The sequence below is a fragment of the Falco punctatus genome (genome assembly GCF_963210335.1).
Source record: "Falco punctatus genome assembly, chromosome: 3".
Classification (NCBI taxonomy): Eukaryota; Metazoa; Chordata; class Aves; order Falconiformes; family Falconidae; genus Falco; species Falco punctatus.
The window spans coordinates 77,960,482-77,979,021 of NC_137582.1; the positions used below are offsets into that span (position 1 = coordinate 77,960,482).

An 18,540-nucleotide genomic window follows, 5' to 3' on the forward strand; every position below is an offset into this window, starting at 1 on the left:
CTTTCCAACAAATTTCTTATAGGATTATTACAAATGTATTCATGGTTTATGAGTGCGGACTGCACCAGATGGATTTAGGATCATTTAAAACTGGGAGTAGCAATGAAGTCTTCCTAGCCTTTGCATCTTTGAAGTATTTTACATATTGTCTGTCCTTGCTGTGCACATTAAGGTAAGCAAAACTTGGCAGAATATAATTAAGAAAACACACAATCTGTATTTGCTATTACATGAAATAGGCCAAAGTGAGGGCTTGTTTCCATTTCTACAGGCCTTGTAAATTACTGTTTCAAGTGGACTGCCTTGCTATAGCTTTAATGATGTGAAGACCTATAAAATAACTTTTAAGATGTAGAACCCTTGATGGTCAGGATTTTCCAGTAGCCAGTATGTCATGTGTGTCTCTGCTTTTCCTCATCAATAGGTAACTTTCCAATGTCTTACAGGCACTGACTGCTGCCCCTTCCTCCCCACCAGCACAGGGACTACCTACCTTTGCTAACACTGCCTCTGTACTGCAGTTACCAGCCATCTTCCCTTTCAAGTTTTTTACTGTGTTAACATGATCCAGTTAAACTATCAGCAAAGTGTTCCCAACATTCAGGCCTTAGAGCTCATACTTCTATTTCAGACCTGAGCAAAGGCTCACATACCCATCTAAGAAAAGTATGTTACTTCTCTTTGCCGCTTTGTCTCCTCCCCCCAGCCCCTCTGAAAGCAGCACAGGAATTCTAAGCAAGCAATGCTGGAAAGAAAAATCAGTATCACATGCTTTTTCTTAAATAGGAAATTTGTCAGCTGCCATTTTGGGCAGCACTATACAGGACTGGGTTTGCAGGTTTATTTTACATGCTCTTGAAGGCAACACTTACTACTCCTCATAGATATACAGACACAATTCCCAAAGAAGATACTGGGATTCCACATGGCCACCTGTAGGGACAGACATATTCTGAGCACACAGACTGCTCAGATTGAAAAGAAAAGAAAAAAAAAATAGGAAATACCAAGCAGAAAGAGGTGAAGGTCCTGATTTGTAGGGACCAAACAAAAAAGTAAGTGTCCTCTAGAATAACAGTCAGATCTCATCATAATCATGGTTATACACTGACTTCTCATTCTCATCGTAAGCCCAGCTCTTCTACAAATCTGCACACACAGTCATCTTCAACACCTCCTGCATCTCAGAGCAAAGTAGAAAACTCTGGCAACCTAGCTTACAAGGATTTGCTTAGAGTATGTAATTTTGTTCAGCTCTCAAGGCAGTTTGTTCTTGTCTCAGTTAGCTGTTTTCCCTGAACATATTCAGAGAAGATAATCTTTAAAAAAAAAAATAAAATAGATTAATTGTAAGAAGTTGTACCATGAACTGCACTAGCAAAAAATATAAACATCTTGATTTTATGTTTATTGGGACACAAAACACTTTTAGTACAGAATGAAATCTATGATCTTTTCCAGTTAGACATAGTGTTTATGATATTAAATTGCATTATGTTTATAACAAGAAATTACACTGATGAGTAACTGCAAGCCCTCTGCACCAACAGAAAAGTTAATACACACAATTCATCTGTCCTGACTGCCCTTCAAGAACCACAACAAAATATTGATTACTAGTGAATAAATACAGTCCTTCATTAGAAACAACTTATTAAATAATCAGGGTAGGGGGTTGTCAACAGCCTGAAGTATAGATTTGCAGTCAATTTCTACTATACTTTGTAATTGTTATGTAAGTGGTAACTTTGTCCTTTTGCTGGAGGGGAACCACAACACGTTCAGCATTGCATACAAAAGACAGCAATGCTGCGAGTACATGATAGACAGAAATCCTGAGGGTGAAGCTTTGCTTTTTAAGCTTATGTAGGATCTCTCAACTCTAGCATTAGGCTCCCCCCATTAGCTTTGACAATGCTGGTTCTCCTGTCTGTAGTAGACCAGAGGAGCAAGAAAATCCTCCTATAGTGTTTGCAGTCTTGGTCACCACAGCCACTGGACCCTAAGTTTCAGGACCTTGCCTGGTGTTCATCTGCCTTCCTCCTACTACTCCTTTGCTACACTCAACATAGAAACATGGGCTGCGACCACAGGCCCCCAAAAAGCCCCAACAGTGGAGGCTAGTGGGTCCTGGCACAGACAGTCCCTGTCCTAAAATTAACTCCAGCCTCACCACAGGCTGCCCAGGCAAAGGTGAGAGCAGCAACCACCTCAACCTCTGTTTAGGTGACAATCAAACTGCAACTGAGAAACTGTGCCAGGCTATAAAGACAGAGCCAGCAGCAAAGAGAAGATAGCCGACATGACAAGGATATAAGGCCACGCCAAGCTAAATAACACCTACATTTTTGTTTGATGGATTTTAATTCACATGAATTTTAGCAGACTCACTTCATAGCTTGATTTTTGGTTTGAACACCCGATGTGGTCCCCTGCGACCACCTGTCAATTTGTATAGGAGAGCTGGTCAGAGGCCAGCCTGTGCCACAACCAGTGAGACCTTGGGCTCTTCTGGAGAACTAAAGCATCAGTGGATTAAAGTTTTCAGCCACTGGGCATATGAAGTAAATTTTTTTATCCCTAGTACTGACATGGTCTAGATTTTAAAAGATATTCATGCACCTTAATGTCCCTGTAAGCTGTAGGGGGAGCAGGGTCCCCGCTAAGCAAAGGCAACTGTCCAAGAGACGGTGACAGAAAAAGCTCTCAATCACTCAGTTTGGTGAGACACCAAACTAGAAAACTGAATCCGTAAAACAACAACACTTACATAGCTTTAGGGCACACAGGGTCACATTGCAGAAAGGCATTTAAAAGCACCTCAGCATACAAATGAAAACATAACACATCAGGGGCTAACCCAGGCATCCCTGCTTCCCTCCTGCTATAGCCTTGGTTGGAATTCAACATCAGGTGACACAAGTCACACTTGAGAACAGTGGTACATTTAGGAAAAAATATTCAAGAGATTATTTTCCCCAGTCACAGACCTTTTTGGTACACTATGATCATCTTCCAAAGAGTGGAATCACACCATTCAGTAATTCCCATTCCTGAAGGGTTAGCCCTGATTGCTTAACAACGGAGTCATGATAACAAACTTTCCTTTGACTAGAAAGGACATAGCAGTTGCCAAAACCTCAGCAGGATGCTATGAGAAGGGAATCTATATTCATCACTATCTATGGTTAAACTTTTGCTGAGAGTACTTTTGATTTACAAGCCACTCCACTGAGTTACCCTTAAATACATTAAGCTTCACATAGCTCTATAATTTTCAGTAACATTTCATTTGCTTGCAAACCTAAAACAGTATTAAAAAAATGCAAAAAAAATCCATGCAAAGCCTATAGCAGTTGCTGGCTGGCTGTTATACAAGCCTAAATGACAGCTTGTGACAAAAAAGCCATTCCAATATCAAGTACGGTGTATTTTTTTTTCAAGGAAGGAGAAAAAGCAGAACTATCAAGTTCAACAGGCAAGTACAAACCATGAGCTGTTTAGTCTTATATTATGAACACTGAATAATTTGACAGCATGATCAAAGCACATTAATGAAGCAGCAATAGACAATAAAATTACATAATCACAAGAAAAAAACAGGATAAAGGATTTGTATCAGCTGTGCTATAAAGGCACTAAGTGTCCATTCAGTAATCAAATAATATCTAAAATATGTTTGAAAGTACCACCTTGGTTTTGGATAATAAAACAATTACTGTAATTTACACAAGGAGAGTACTCTATAGAAACTTACTTCTTAAACTGTTGCGCCACTACAAATAGGTCTTGGAAAAGTAACATTCAAGAGTCCAGCTGAGCTGCACATTAAGGCCATACTCATGGCCCACTAGTCCAGTGGATCCACTTCAGATGACTCAAACTTCCAAGCAAAATGCCTCCTCTGACCCATATCTAGAAAACCTCAGCAGCAATAGCTAAGCAAGTAGGAAAATGGCTTCCAAATGCCAGTCATCCATCACTGTGCTATGGAGACACACAGGAAAATAACAAAATTACTTATTTTAAGGTCTGGCCTAGAGTCAAAGTATTAGCTGGCACTCCATCATCAAGAGCATAAAGAAAATATCCTCACCTCTGACAACACACTGGTTAAGTAAGAGTAAAATTAACTAAAATATTTTTGTGCTGAAAGCACCTTACACATTAAGAGTCTCTCACTACATAGGCCAACATGGTGTGTTCCTCCAACAACAAGTATTTTTTCAAGGAAATGTCTTCCCATCTTTCATTTTCTATGGTTTCTCCAAAAACATTGATGGTGACTCAAAAAATCTGTTCTAAAATCAAACAGTAAGATTAATGTGATATTTTTATTAAGGTTCCTATTTATGTGTTCCTTTTTTACTTTTTTCCAATTTAGATGACTTAAATTACTATAGCAAAAACTGATACTATTTTTTTAAACTGAGTTCCTACTTATTAACACTATTCCAAATATTACTAGAAATCTAATAAGAAACATAATAGCTAAAAGGCTCCTAAGCCCATTTTAAAAAGCACATCCCAAAGGCAAGTCTCTAACACCTTCCCTGTGTGAACTACCTAATTCAACATGCCAAAACTAGGGTGATCGCAGCCTGTGTCACTGTCAAACATCACCACTGTCCTGTACATTGTATTTGTATTTTAATACAAACATGGAATGGTCCACTTGCATTTAACAGTGACAGCCCTCTCCTGCGAGGTGAGAAATGGAGATACCGGTTCCTTCAGGCAAAGGAGGAGACTGAATATTGGCAAGAACTCTGTTTCCAAATCAACCGCTTAAGACAGTTTCTGTAAAACTTTTCATCCCAAAAATTTTTCAAACAAATGTCCAACTAACTACTTTCAATCGTGAGATTTACACTTGTGCAGTAAAACTGTATCCAAATGGACTATTTTTTTCTCTAACTGGGCATTTTACATTGAACTAATATATTAAAACCATAATTTAAATGTGTAATCTAAGATACATTAAAAAGACACTGTTTTCCTCAGCAAATTTAGATACATGCTGCTGTAACACTGATGAGACTAAGTATCACTTTTCCTCCAGACTAATGAAATAGCTGGACACCAATTCATTCGTGAAGTCAGTTATGAAAGTTTTCTCAGGGGCTGGTGCAAGTTTAACATTTACTTCAGGGAAGCTGGAAAGACTTAATTTTTTTGTTCTTTTTTTGTTCCAAGCAATAGACATACTACTTGAACCTTATTTTCACTTAGAGAAGCTTGAAGAATTTAAAGACAGCAAAGTAATTCCCCTGCCCCCAAATCATAAAATATCAGAGTAAGTATAAACCTGTTTTCTCCTGGACAAGAACAAAACAAGGCATCAATAAAGGCTTGCTCATTAGCCTTTGTTGTACAGGTTTGTTTCGTACAGGTTTAAGAGACTATGCGAAGGGCACAACACAACTCTCAAAGGAGAGCTGCATAAACAAAACGTTAACTCTAAAATCTGCCAGCAGCAACACTGGTATTTAAACTTCATGCCAATTTTGCCATTAAGAGACCTTCAGCTGAAGGGTTTCTCCTGGAATCCCAAATGCTACTCTCCTTCGCCCACCCACATGCTCCAGTGCCCAAAGAGCCAATGGTCCAGGCTCCAAACCTCTCATGTTTCTAGAAAGAAGCAATTGCTATTGCCCAAAAATTAATACAGGAAAGGGAACACTTATTTTGCATTCCCCATTCTGCCACAAATGTACATGTGCACCCAAGGGCAAGGTAGGCTTTGTCTTTGTTACAAGGGTTTTGTTCGGGTTTTTTTTTTTGCACTAGACTAGTAGCTCCACTACTTATATCCTTCTGTGTACAGGGGTTTCAACAAATTCAAACAGAAGCTCTTCATCTAATGACCTCAAAAAATTGCAAGTCAGCTTGATGCTACCCAGTGCAAGCATCTCTGCAATACATATTTCCCCAAATTTAATATGGCCATGAGTACACAAAGCTTTCAACATTAGGTTGCAACATACAGCTTAAATGTAATTTCATTACCAGCTTATCTTTTCATTAGCACTGCACGTTATGGCTGCACCCTTTTCATAGGTGGCCCTCCAGAAACTGCTTCTGAGAACCAAGAAATTACAATACTATTTCCAGGTTTAAAATAAGCACTTTTCTTGAACATGTACAGCCTTTCCCTAGGCAAGGTTTCTTCCACTGTTACCCAAGGTGGAAGAAAGGAGCAGGCCTGGTTACTCAAGACAGTTGTTCCATACACAAAATACCCATCACCATAGTTTCATCCATCAAGACTAACAAAGTAGTTATCAATGACCAAAATCTGTCTTCTTCTGGAGGCTGACTCACAGCAACTCACAAACCACCATTACCTGTAAACTGAGCTTGCACCTTCTGCTACATTGCAGGCTGCAATACTGAATGAGAGATGGCACAAACACTGCTTTGCTACGCAGGCCTTTGTAATCACCCAAACACCTCAATATGTTTGTACAAGCGTTCTGTGGCTGGGGATTTGCTCTCACCTCCCTTCTCCACAACAAAAGCAAACTACACACAGTAATTAGCTTCTGATTAAGTAAACAGGTTTTCCCATTTCAAATAGTAGCTCATAAAGGTGGACACTTTATAAGAGCAACACTCAGGTCATTGCCCAGTGGTGACAGCTTTACAATCAAGCCAAAATTGGTTCCACTGCAGCAGCAAATATAAGAGTCAAATTCCCTGGTAGGACAGGTGCAAGGTTACACAACTATGCTGTTACGGACTTTGGTAAGAACACTCATGCCAAATCACTCATAAACTTCCCCAAGCTGCCAAATAGAATTTCTCACAATAAATCCTATCAATATTTAACAGAGATACCTGAAAATAAACAAGGATTTCAGTTCCTAGATTCTTCTGCAAAATACCTTGGCATAACACCTATTCACACAGTTACAACTGACAAAGCACAGTCTACAAGAGATACTGAATTTGGCTAACAGCCTGCTCATGATTGTATTCTTGTTTCTAGGCCAGGGAAACTTTATAGACCTTCACGCTTTTTATTTTTTTTCTTTTTGCGTACAATCACCTCAACTCCATCAGCCTTTGGTTCTCTTAGAAATCTGCCTTCAGGAATAACTCAAATCATACAAATTATTAGTAACCACACAGAAATGCAGCATGAGTCAGTCACTTTTCTTAAAAACTGTCAAACAGGCAGCTTGTTAAAAAATAACATGCAGGCATGAATTCAATATTAACCTCCTCTGACTGACATACAGAACACACTTTGGTCTTGACTTGACTTATTTAGAAGTGGACAAATAGCCAACATGAGAGCACAAAGGTAGGTATAACTGTTTTAATTTCGTCTATGTGTACACACAATAATCCAAGAAAGTAATATTTTTACAGTAATTGTTTGTAGCTTGTTTTCACTTCCCTGATTTTAACATCTAAACACAGTGATTGAGCACCTGGCAGCCTGCATCCCTTGCTGGTTCCTTCAGAAGAATTCACTGAGGAAAAAGGTTTTGAGGGTTTGGGGGTATAGGTGTGCATGTGGTTTGTTTGGTTGTTTGCTTTTTTTTTTTCCCCCACTTGAATATTTCTCCAAACCATATTTTACAAGTTGGTGTTTAATTATCTCAGACATTTAGATTACTGGTTTTATTTCAAGAAATCTAATTTGGTGGATGAAGAACATGAGAGCATAATTTTAATCAATCTCCCTTGAGACTTCTTAAAATAACACTAGCTGATGACTACTCACAAGATAGCAAGCTATTCTCCCCTTGTCAGCTGAATATATCTTTCTGAAATATTTGAGGGAATATCAGTGACAAACCATAACAACATAAAGGAAGTAAATATAGCTCAGCTTACACGTCACTGAAAAATATTTCTAATCTCCTTTTTGTCACTCAGATCACACCTAGCAGTAATGATTTCCAAATGCTATGGTCTATTACCAATGACTTTCCCACAGAAGCAACATCAATCTAAAGAACAGTTTTAAAGCAAGGGCATTCTTTTAGCAGCCTACCAGAACTATCGAAGAACAATGCAATAAGTTACTTATTTGAAGTGTAACTATACTCGCCAACTTCATCAAGTTAAGGAGGTGCATTCTTCAAGCATAAAATCCTAGAAATCACCGGACAGCGTTCCACCTATTCCTTTGCCAACTTTTAATTATGTCGTGTTACCAACAAACTGCCCAAGCAGCACACAGCTGACAGCATACAGCATGTCCGAGTAAAGCCTATTTCTAGCCTGCAGTTCAATCAGCACTCTTAAAATGGCCAAGATTAAAGCCCAAGGCAGCCATACTGCTGTATATAGGCCAATGCATTTACATGTTGAAACATGTTGAGAGAACGTGATGGTAAACTGGAATCAACGTTGGGAGGAGCAGCACTAGACAGACATGTGCTAGTGGATGTCTTTATTGGCAGAGCATACACTGGCATCTTGCCTTCTTGATTGATAGCCCACAAAAGAAAACATTAAAACAAATGACAGTTTTAGTACAATTCCTTTCAATATAATTTAGTGTTCATGAAAGACGGACAACATTTTGGCAATCTTGGAGATCAATATCCTTTTACTTTCATTGACAGCTATTTAAGCGACTTAGCTTTGACAAAGCTAAAGCAGCCCACTTCAATCCCGCCCCGAAAATACTGCCAATAGGGAGACAACTCAGTCCTCACCTTGCATGCTCCTGAGCTTCTGTGCCAAGGGAGCAGTTACAGTACCTGTTTTAAAACAGCATTTACAAGGATGCTTGTAAATACCTGTCTTTTGTAACACTGAAAAAAAGAAAAATATTTTTACGCTTCTTTCCATCAAGCCAAGAAGTTTTTATATATGCAAGTGTTAACTTTTAATTAAAAATGTTAAACTCTCTCTGTCTTTTTAATATTCAGGAGTCGCATTTTCAAGGCTTTTCCCCTGCAACTATACAGACTTTTTAAAAAAAGTTAAAGAAAAAAATAATCTTGCTGTGTAACAGCCAGATTCAGACATAGGACCTATAGGACTTAATGTTTTGAGATTACCAAAACCAAGAAAAAAAGTGACACCACAAATGCTTATCCTCTAGGATATAGCTAAATGATCTATCAAACAGTAATGACTTTCATACACTAAAACTGGAGCTGAATGTTAATCAGTGATGTGAGGAATCGTAAGGTTGTGTTTCATTACCAGTTTCCCAAGACTATTAATCTTTTTTGATACAGCTTACTAGCCTAAAGAGTATTGTCTTCCTCTTTGTAAGGATGAGCATTAGGAGATGCTTCCTTCAGACCACTTGATAAAAGATAAAGACACAGACACGTACATGTTCTGAAGACTTCTAAGCTCAACCCACTTATAAGTTAAAGCACATCTAATTATAAAAGAATATCTGCATCCTGAGACAATTCTCTCCACTCTCGTAAGCTTCCAGATTTCAAAATTACTACAGGTGGTCATTTCTCCAAAAGGCACTTTTTTGAGTGCTGATCATTTCTCTTCAGCAAGTGAAATAAAAGCACCAGAAAAACTGAACTCTGAGAATCTTAACAGTAAGTTCAGAAACTCAAAGATATGGGCATACCCTAGCCTTAGCATAAATTCACATTCATAACTGGTGGCTTTTTTTGTCCGCATTTCAAAACCAAGCAAAAAAAGTCCATTAAGAAGACAGGAAGCCTAAAAGCATAACTCCGTAACATCTGAACTGAGAAACACAGCCTAGGTCTCAGAAACTATACTCCTTTAGCTTCTAAAAGATCAGGATCTTCATCTAACACTGACCCGACAACATTCAGCTACATCAGAAAAATGGCTCATTTTCCTTCTTAAGCCAAGATTCCATCTAGAAGAAGCTTCTTAACTGCAGTAACACGTAAGGCAGAATAACCCACCATACAGCAGCTGAAACAATACTGCAGACGTTAACTTTTTCATTAGGCTATAAAAAGCAACAATTGATCTAAGCAAGAACATGTTATCATCTGCAAGGCAAGCATAACAAATCTAAATGCATTACTTTCAATAATGCAAGCTTGCTTCTGCTCAGAAGTGGGGAAAGGGGACACACGCAAACATAATGAGGAGCACTACAATATAAAATGAAAGCTGCATAAGACAGGAAGGGAATGCATGGGTCACAGGCAAACAAAACAGCAGATACTAAATCCAGAAAAGTTGCATTGCTTTCTGCCTTGTACAGCCACAAGAGAAAAAACATCTCATATGTTATAATCAAACCAGAACAAAAAATTCACAGTAAAATGAGACTCCTTCAACTGTGACCAGCAATGATCACTGCAATACATTAATCATTTAGAATATTAAGACAGGTTAAATCAATCACGTCTGTCTGAAATAAAATACCATGTTTTACTTACACCCTGCTTTTCCACTTGTGAATAAAGCCTGCCTACCCTACTTGTGGTCACTGGAGAGTTACAGGCCTTCTGCATTTATAATTCAAGCTTGAATCAACTAGTAGCATGATACAGAATACTTGAAATAAAGAATAATGAAAACAAAAGAAAACACATGTAAAGACTGAAAAGCAGAAATGGTGTAATTTACCAGTACATTTTCTTCCTCAGGCACAGTTTTTCAAAAAACACCCATTTCCAAACCACATTACAGTTTCGTATAAAGACACCTAAAAAAGAAGTTTTGATAAAATGTGTCTCATGAGGGAAGCTTTTAAAATTCAGAAGGCACTAACCTTAGGACAAACACACTTTCATAACCAGACACAGGTGAGCCTGCAGTTCACCTCCTTTCCTTGGAACTCATCACTATCAGGCCCTCAGTCCTTGCACCCTTTTGAAAGTGATCAAGTTTTTCTTTAAAAAAAAAAAAAAAAACAAACCAACACAAAACTACCTGTGAAATAGGGCAGCACAGATGAAACTCACTTTCAGAAATCTCCCCCTTCTTCCAAGGGTCACAGAAAACAGCACCATTTCCTTTCTCCCCTTTGTTGGTCATTCCCTCTTCTCCAGCTACTCATTGCCTTCAATTGCTCAGGCCCTGCAGGATTGCTACAATTCTCAGGTGCAAAGAATGAAGCTCAACAGGTACCCTTAATTCTTTGCCTGCTAAACCTGGGAGGGTCTCCCCCACCAGAGACACGAAGACCTCCCATAAAGAAAGCAGAGGACTCAAGATTTTTGCAAGCCAACTCCCTCACAATGCTAGAGATGAAGGAGAAAAAAACCCACAACTCTTTGTGTGCCGAGCCAAAGGTCACGTTCCAGGGACAGCTGCTGAAGTATGGTCATAAACAGAGGGTAGAGATATAGCTCTTTCGATTTCTCCACTTCCCATAAAATGCCAAGTGTTTCCAAGTATTTGAAGTCTATTTATGTCTACCTACCCCAGAGCTAGAATGGGGTCATCACTGGTGCTTTAGAGAAAATTCAGAATTTTGTTTCTTTTTTTTTTTTTGTTCCACCCTGACAAAAACCAGACATGAGTCCCCACTTGGTATTTCACTAGCACGGATGAGATTCCTGTTGGTTGCACACGCTGCTATTATACTCTTTCCTTGCAAACCTTGCTGTAAAATAACCTTGTAGTAATGAAATAAGAAAACAGACAGGATGGGCTTTTGCAACTAGCCTTACCTTGCGTGTGACCCTTGGATGAGCAACCTAGCTGGCACAGCTATGACAGCTAGAGCTGCCTCCTCTGCCAACCCCCAAACCACCTCAGGTGGTTCACAACAAACACTTTGAGCAGCCCCACCAGAGAGAGGCCAGGAACTTCATCTCCTTGCTGATAACAGAACCACCAAAAAAAGCTAGACACAAAATCCCCAGGCAGCTCACCAGCAGCTGAAGCTGCTGCATGTGGCTGCAACAGTATATTTACAATCCTAAAGAAAATACTTATTTTCTCAATTTTACTTACAAAGGTTGAAGGTCTCATTAGTAAATCTGAGGTAACTAGCTTCAAAGAACAGTGCTGAAACGTCTCATATTTTATTTTTTAATTGATATTACTTATAGTTATGTTTTTTAATTGGCATAGTCTGTAGTTTCTAAAAGAAGATAGCACAGAAACCAAGATGAAGGCATAACTTTCTTTCCTAAATAAGGAAACACATGGTATCTGTAAGTGCATTTTAATCCAACATAATCAGGCATGCTATGTACAAGAGGAAAATTAAATTGCTTTATCTGTATCAATAGAGTTAAAGCAATACAACTGGTTTACCTACACAAAGCACAAGATACAGCTAACTATTTGTGTGGCTGATGACCATAACGCTTCAAACCATACACACACCCCCACTGCTGCATGTAATAACATGCACCTGACTTGACTTTATATTTCAACTTATTTATGCAGCTTTTTCTCATGTTCCTGATATCAAGAGTTACGTAAGATATGTGAGTAAACAGAAGGCAATGCCTGTCCAAATCATATTTTTCCAAGTATACATACTTTGCCTTAAAAGACACTCTAGAACTAGAACTAAAAGGAGATGAAGCTGGTTTTCTAGTCGCCCCACTCTTTGCTATTCATCCTACTCGGCACTACCATGTAAAATCATGACCAAAAGATTAATAATAATACATTGCTCTTGTTTAGCTAGTGACTAGGCATCCAGGATCAAAATTAGCAATTTTCCAGGACTTTGCATTTCAAATCAACATCCTACTTACAAAACAGAGGGTCAGTTTAGCAATATGACTACTAAAGTCAAGTAGTCATGCTGAAAGTAAAGGAAAAGGTCTAAGCCTTTTTTTTTTTTTTTTTTTTCTTTTATAGCATTCTTAAAATGCTGGGGATGACAGAATTACTTCTTTTTAAGTGTTTGGAATTGGAAACTGCAATGCATTTTTTTAATATATATGTGTTAAGCTGATGACATGTGGAAAGTGAACTTTCAAGTCTCACTCACCTTTACTTCAATAGTTTTATATGCCAGGTGGTTGCAGATGTTTCTATGGAGCTGGGCCTACTAGAGAGCTCACTGCTACTTTTGTCCCAACTTGTTCCTCTGCTAAAAATATGTAACAACATTCCTTGCCATCTTACTATTAATTGTAATACAATATAAAGTTAATATAATGCAATCCAGGTGGTGTGGAAAGTGATGACAGAGACGTAGTAACTGGCACTCCTTCCTCTGAGCCAGTAATAAAGTAGTATCTTAGCACAGGGGTACAGCCTACTGAAGCACTGTTTACCAAAGAAGGTGTATAGACCCAGACCACTCAGCGTCACCAAAAAATATATGACACTGTTTGAAAGAGTAGAGGTACCTACATGTCCTGGCTGAATTCTGGTTAAAGAAGTGGACTGTAAAACTAAGTAGCATTATTATAGGTGATAATGTGATGGATGGGCAACTTACAGCCTGACTGCCTTGCATACAGTTGTACAAGGGTTGTAATATTCATCCTCACAATCTGGTGAGCAAGATCAGAGAGAAAGAAGAGACTCTCATTTAGATCCCAATTACTGGCAAGACAGGACAGCTGTGCAAACACTGGAAAGAGAAAACTCTTCCTGAAAGTTTTTAGAACTCTTGTTCTTATTTAGGACAGCACAGGAAGAAGAGAAGATTGCAATATGCCAGGTCTCACATCTTTGTCTGACCATTCCTCCACCAGCGAAGATATAGACTGAAATAATCTTAATCTCTTGCTCACTAGAGCCATTAGCAATCTTCATACAAGAATTCTGGAAGAATTTGAAATAAAGGGAGCCCTCAACACTTGCAGAAGATTTCCCTGCCTGTGGGTTCATTTTCACTGGAACAATAATGATGTTCTAGTTTCCATCTTCTGTTCTTGAGGTCCCACGAAGAGCGTAACAACTAACCCAAAAGTACTCTCTCCAGAGAATGACTGCTCTATTTACTGCTACCTCCAGCAGGATCAGGATCCAAACCACCCTCTCTTCTGCCTAGCCTCTGTGCACCAAGGCATTTCTTAATGCCACTGTGTTTCAAGGAAACCCAGGGAAAAGAAGCCAGCTGGTAGGTTTTCCGCTCTCAGAAAACCTGAAGTTGATGCCAGGATATAGCCTGGCACCGAGTTCAGTCCCAGAGCTGAGCTCCATGCCAGGACACAACCCAGTGGAACAGCCCCTGCTATCAGTTTATATCACACCATGACCTAGTGTCAGCCCTGGCTTTAATCTAGGGCTAAATCACAGCAGCTGAAGACGGAAATCTGGATGGTTTCTTTATGAATGAAACTCCCAAATCCCTCTAGTGCTCATTGGATTTATTTGCTTATACCACTGGTTTTTTGAATGACACTGTTCCCAATTACAAATTCTTGGAAGAGATTTAAACACAGAAGTTGCCTCCAGTTTTCTCAGAGGGAACAGGAGGTCAAAACAATTACCCTTATAGTACTGTATCTCCCCTTTCCACCATGACCACAGGTATACCATACACACTGTGAGATATTTTTTTTTTGTTTTCCATTATTACACAAAGTATTTCAATTACATTTTCTTAATAAATTAGACTGCATGATTTCCTATATTACTGTAAACGTGTTTTTCTTACAGAGCTGCCCCAACACTGAACAGTGCTGTGGGATGTGAAAACAGAATATGGCAACACACTCAGCTTGCTGTAATTATATGAGTAAGTTATAATTGAAGAAGACCTCTAAAAAAAGCACAGCACTTGACATCGACCATATATAAATCTCCACTCTCCTGAACGACCCTGTGTCAGCAAGTCATAAGTATCAAGTAACTCAAAGCAATTCAAAACCAACAAACCCAAACTACCAAATTAGATTCAAAGCGTATTTATTGGCACTGGGCCTGAGCCACAAATTTAGATCTAGTTCTGAATTTTCCCAAAGTTCACAACAATGGGCAAAAAGGACATCTGAATTCAGATTCCAGATTAGAGCTAGTTCTTGTTCATACAACAGACAGTAAGAGACCTAAAATCCTCAGAAACAAAGCTGTAAAAGCCAAATCCAAAATGGCACCTTGTGTAGTCAAATCAATGTAAGCAACCCACTAAAGTTCTGCAACGTGGCTTAGGTACTTAGCAATAATTTGTAAGTGTGGCTAAAAATACCATAACAGAATTTGTGGTACTTCATTGCATCGGCAACTAAGATGATGTGTCATCATCCAGCACCAAGGTACCTGAAACCACAGGGGATACCAAGGCAGGCATTCCTGATGGCAGTGCCCTGCCCCATAGGGTTCAGTTCAGCACGTGTGTACCAGGCATACCTGCCACACACACAAGGCAGAAATGAGCACAACAGGGTACAGCAAGGTGCTGCATCCAGAGATACAGCTGTAGGGAGAGTTGTGTGCACAGAAAGGGGGGGGGGGGGGGGGGGGGGTGTGTGTAGATGAGGGAGGAGGTAACAATTAGGCACCTAATTCCAAGCAAAGAAAGGATTGCAGAACCTTGTCAGTCTTCCAGAGCAACCAGTTTAGGTGCTCCACGTGATCCAGATACTCAATGTATTCAGCATGGTAAAGACCATCCTAGCCAGTGTTCATGGAATTCAGTCACCTAACTTCACAGCACTCCCCCACAAAGATCTAAAAACAGTGCCACTCAGAAGACTTCATAGATCTAGACTTGCATCCAGACTCCAGTACACTTATAAGTTTCAAGAGAAGTAGTAGTAAAACTAACCTATGAAATCAAGAGTTATATTTCCAAAGAACCAGACTAAAGAAATGCTGCCCTTTGGAGTCATACTATAACATTTGTGGGTTACAAAAAGGCTACTAATGACATACTATGACAGGTCACAAAGCATTTTTCATTTGAGTTTTAAATGGTTTTCTTAATAATTGTTTATAATATGTAACTTACAATGACTTGTAATATACAAGTCATTTTATTAACTACAGAAACACCATTGTCACTACAAATTTCAACTCAGCAATGGCGAAATCTGACACCCACTGAAGTGAGCTGGATTCCCACTACTGACTTCACTCTCTCCAGTACATCCCACAGCAATACATTGTCTAAGAGATGTACAAACCAGGCAGTGATTTGAAGGCAGCAAGCTGGCACATCTGTCCAGAGAATATGTGAATATTCATCCAAGTCAAAAGATGGTAACATAAAAACTGGTGAAAGAAAACTAGCACTGATCATTTGAACACGCTAGCAAGAAAGCCAACAGTTTATAAGATTTCAGGAATGATTTAGACATCAGCATTAGGAGTTTACACCTCAAATACATTTTAAGTCTGTTTCAAAATATTTTGCTCTAGTCACATAATATAGATACTAAATGGACCATCAATCCATTAGCTCACTAATTTTCAAAGGTAATCAGTCAAGCCCCAAACGTGTCAACATGAACTGACACCTGAATTTCAACCTACACTCTGCTTTGATAGCTGCATTCCTCTGAGCTCACAGTGTATCCTGATCTCTGGAAGAAATGGAGCAAAATCATTCTCAGTCAACAAATGTGGTGATCTTCTAGAGACCAAGTCAATACCATCTTGAGGAAAAGCTGCAGAAAGAATATCCCCACCTCCAAAAAAGAAAATGGAAAGCCTGTCCTTAAAAAGTGACACAACTCAATTGGTTCTACAAAATCACAAAGATGTACTGCCAAACACAAAGGTAGCACTAACTGCAAGCGCACACGAAGAACTAAGTTTTCAGTATAACTACTAAAGGTAAACAAATCTCATCAACATTCCCCCCACACACCCCCTTTCTTCTTCTGTAGAAGCTAAGAGAAGACCAAGAGATAAAATTAAGGCATTCTAGAAACAAAAGGCCCTGGTTCTGTAGAACAAATGTAACTGTAATAATGTACAGAGATTTCAATGAGCCTTCCCACATGACTGCAACAGCAGAAACAAAATGTTTGCAAGAGTCATAACCTCAGATTAACAAGTCACTGGGCCAGGACCTGCCTTTAGCAGAGTAGCTCTTTCAATAGCTAGGTTTACAGCACCTCTAGAGACAGGCCATCTTTCATCCAAAGTCTCCAAATCCAGTTCCCAAATGTTAATTAAGCTTGAGAAACATGCTGCACGCTGAAATGCAGGGCAAGACTTAAACGTATAGAAGTGGACATGGATTTTGGGGGATTCCTAAGATACTAAACTGTGGGGAGGTTTTGGTTTGTATACGGTTAAAAAAAAAATATGCCAAGACAGTATTGAACTCAAAGTAAACACAAAGCACAACATAGTCGAACATCCTTGAAAATTAGGTTGAATTAAGTGTAAATCCAGATTTTACACTATTCTTTTATTTACTTCATTAGGTGTCAGAATTCATCCTGCCTTTCCCTTAATTAGCTCTGACTCCTAAAAAAAGCTTCCCTTGAAAACAATGGGACCAGCCTCTGAATTGGGGACGACTGAGCACATGAAAACAGAATTGACCCAGCACACCAAGAGCTTCCAAAGGTTTTGTGCGTTAGGCAGAGCTCTGTTTGCTGGATGCTGTATCCTTGGCAACTATTATGTGAGGAACCGTTCTACAAATGCAAAAATTCTGTCTGCTCCAAGAGCTTTTCTCTAAAATACTTTAATGGGGTTTTGGATATCCTTAAATCTAAGGGCACACACAGCCCTTTGTCATCTTCCTGCAAGCTCCCAAGAACAAGTGATGGTGAAGAGAGTATTTTCCTCCCACTTCACCAATGAGCAGAGAAAAGTTTTACAACTTTTACTTTGTTTTCTTCTGGGAAGGAAAAAAGAAGTGGGCATTTTTTCCTTTTTTCTTCGGTGCACTCTGCAGAACTAATGTGCAGATACAAGATAATAATGAAAAGACATTATTATTATGTCAATCAATGGCATTGCCTTGAAAACTGAAAATTCAAGGATCATGCCAAGCTGCCTGACTTCAAGGGCAGAACTACATATGCCAGCATATGTATTTGAAGAAGTATGAAAGAAGAGATAGTTAAGATTTGACAAGGGCCACGGCAGTAACACGCTGCAGCTTTTTGCAAGAGGGACCAGCAGTACCAATTGTTCCAAGGGCAGCAGACGCACAGCTATTTTTACCAAAGCCCTGGCTGTAACTGCCTAGCTCATTAAACCTTACCACAGCAAAGGATCCCGCCTGCGCGACCCTGATCCTCACAGCTCGGCTGCCCTCAAACAGCACATTTCTTCCTCGGTATCCCCAGATATCCAGACATTGCTAGCAAGGGTCGGGCACGTAGTATTTGACACCCAGCTAGGGCTTTCGTTTGGTGGGGTTTTGTTGTTTTGTTTTTTTTTCCTCTCCCGAGGAAAACGAACAGCAGCTACAGCTAAAGCAGAGGCAGTAGCTGCCCTTCAGGGCAGTTTGGGAACAGACGGGGGCGACGGGGGTCCCCCTCCGGCGCGCCCCCGACCTCTCCCCAGGACTCAGGGAGACGCCGATGCTGCCGGGCCGGGGGGGCAGCGCCGGCGGAGCACGGGAGCGGCGGCCCCGACGCCGCGGTGCAGCCCCTCGGCCGGGCGCGGAGCCCGGGCGCTGCCCGCCGCCTCTCGGCCTGTCCGCCCCGCCGCCGGGCTCCCGCGGGGAGGCCGCTGTCCTCAGCCCGGTGCCCCCCACCCCCAGCCCCCAGCCCCCGGTAC

General features: G+C 40.0%; 1 protein-coding gene across 12 annotated transcripts in view; it reads right to left on the reverse strand.

The window, feature by feature from the left end:
* The window catches only part of FHOD3 (formin homology 2 domain containing 3), a 450,149-nt gene that overhangs the window by 396,933 nt on the left and 34,676 nt on the right, over positions 1 to 18,540 (reverse strand). The window lies entirely within an intron of this gene.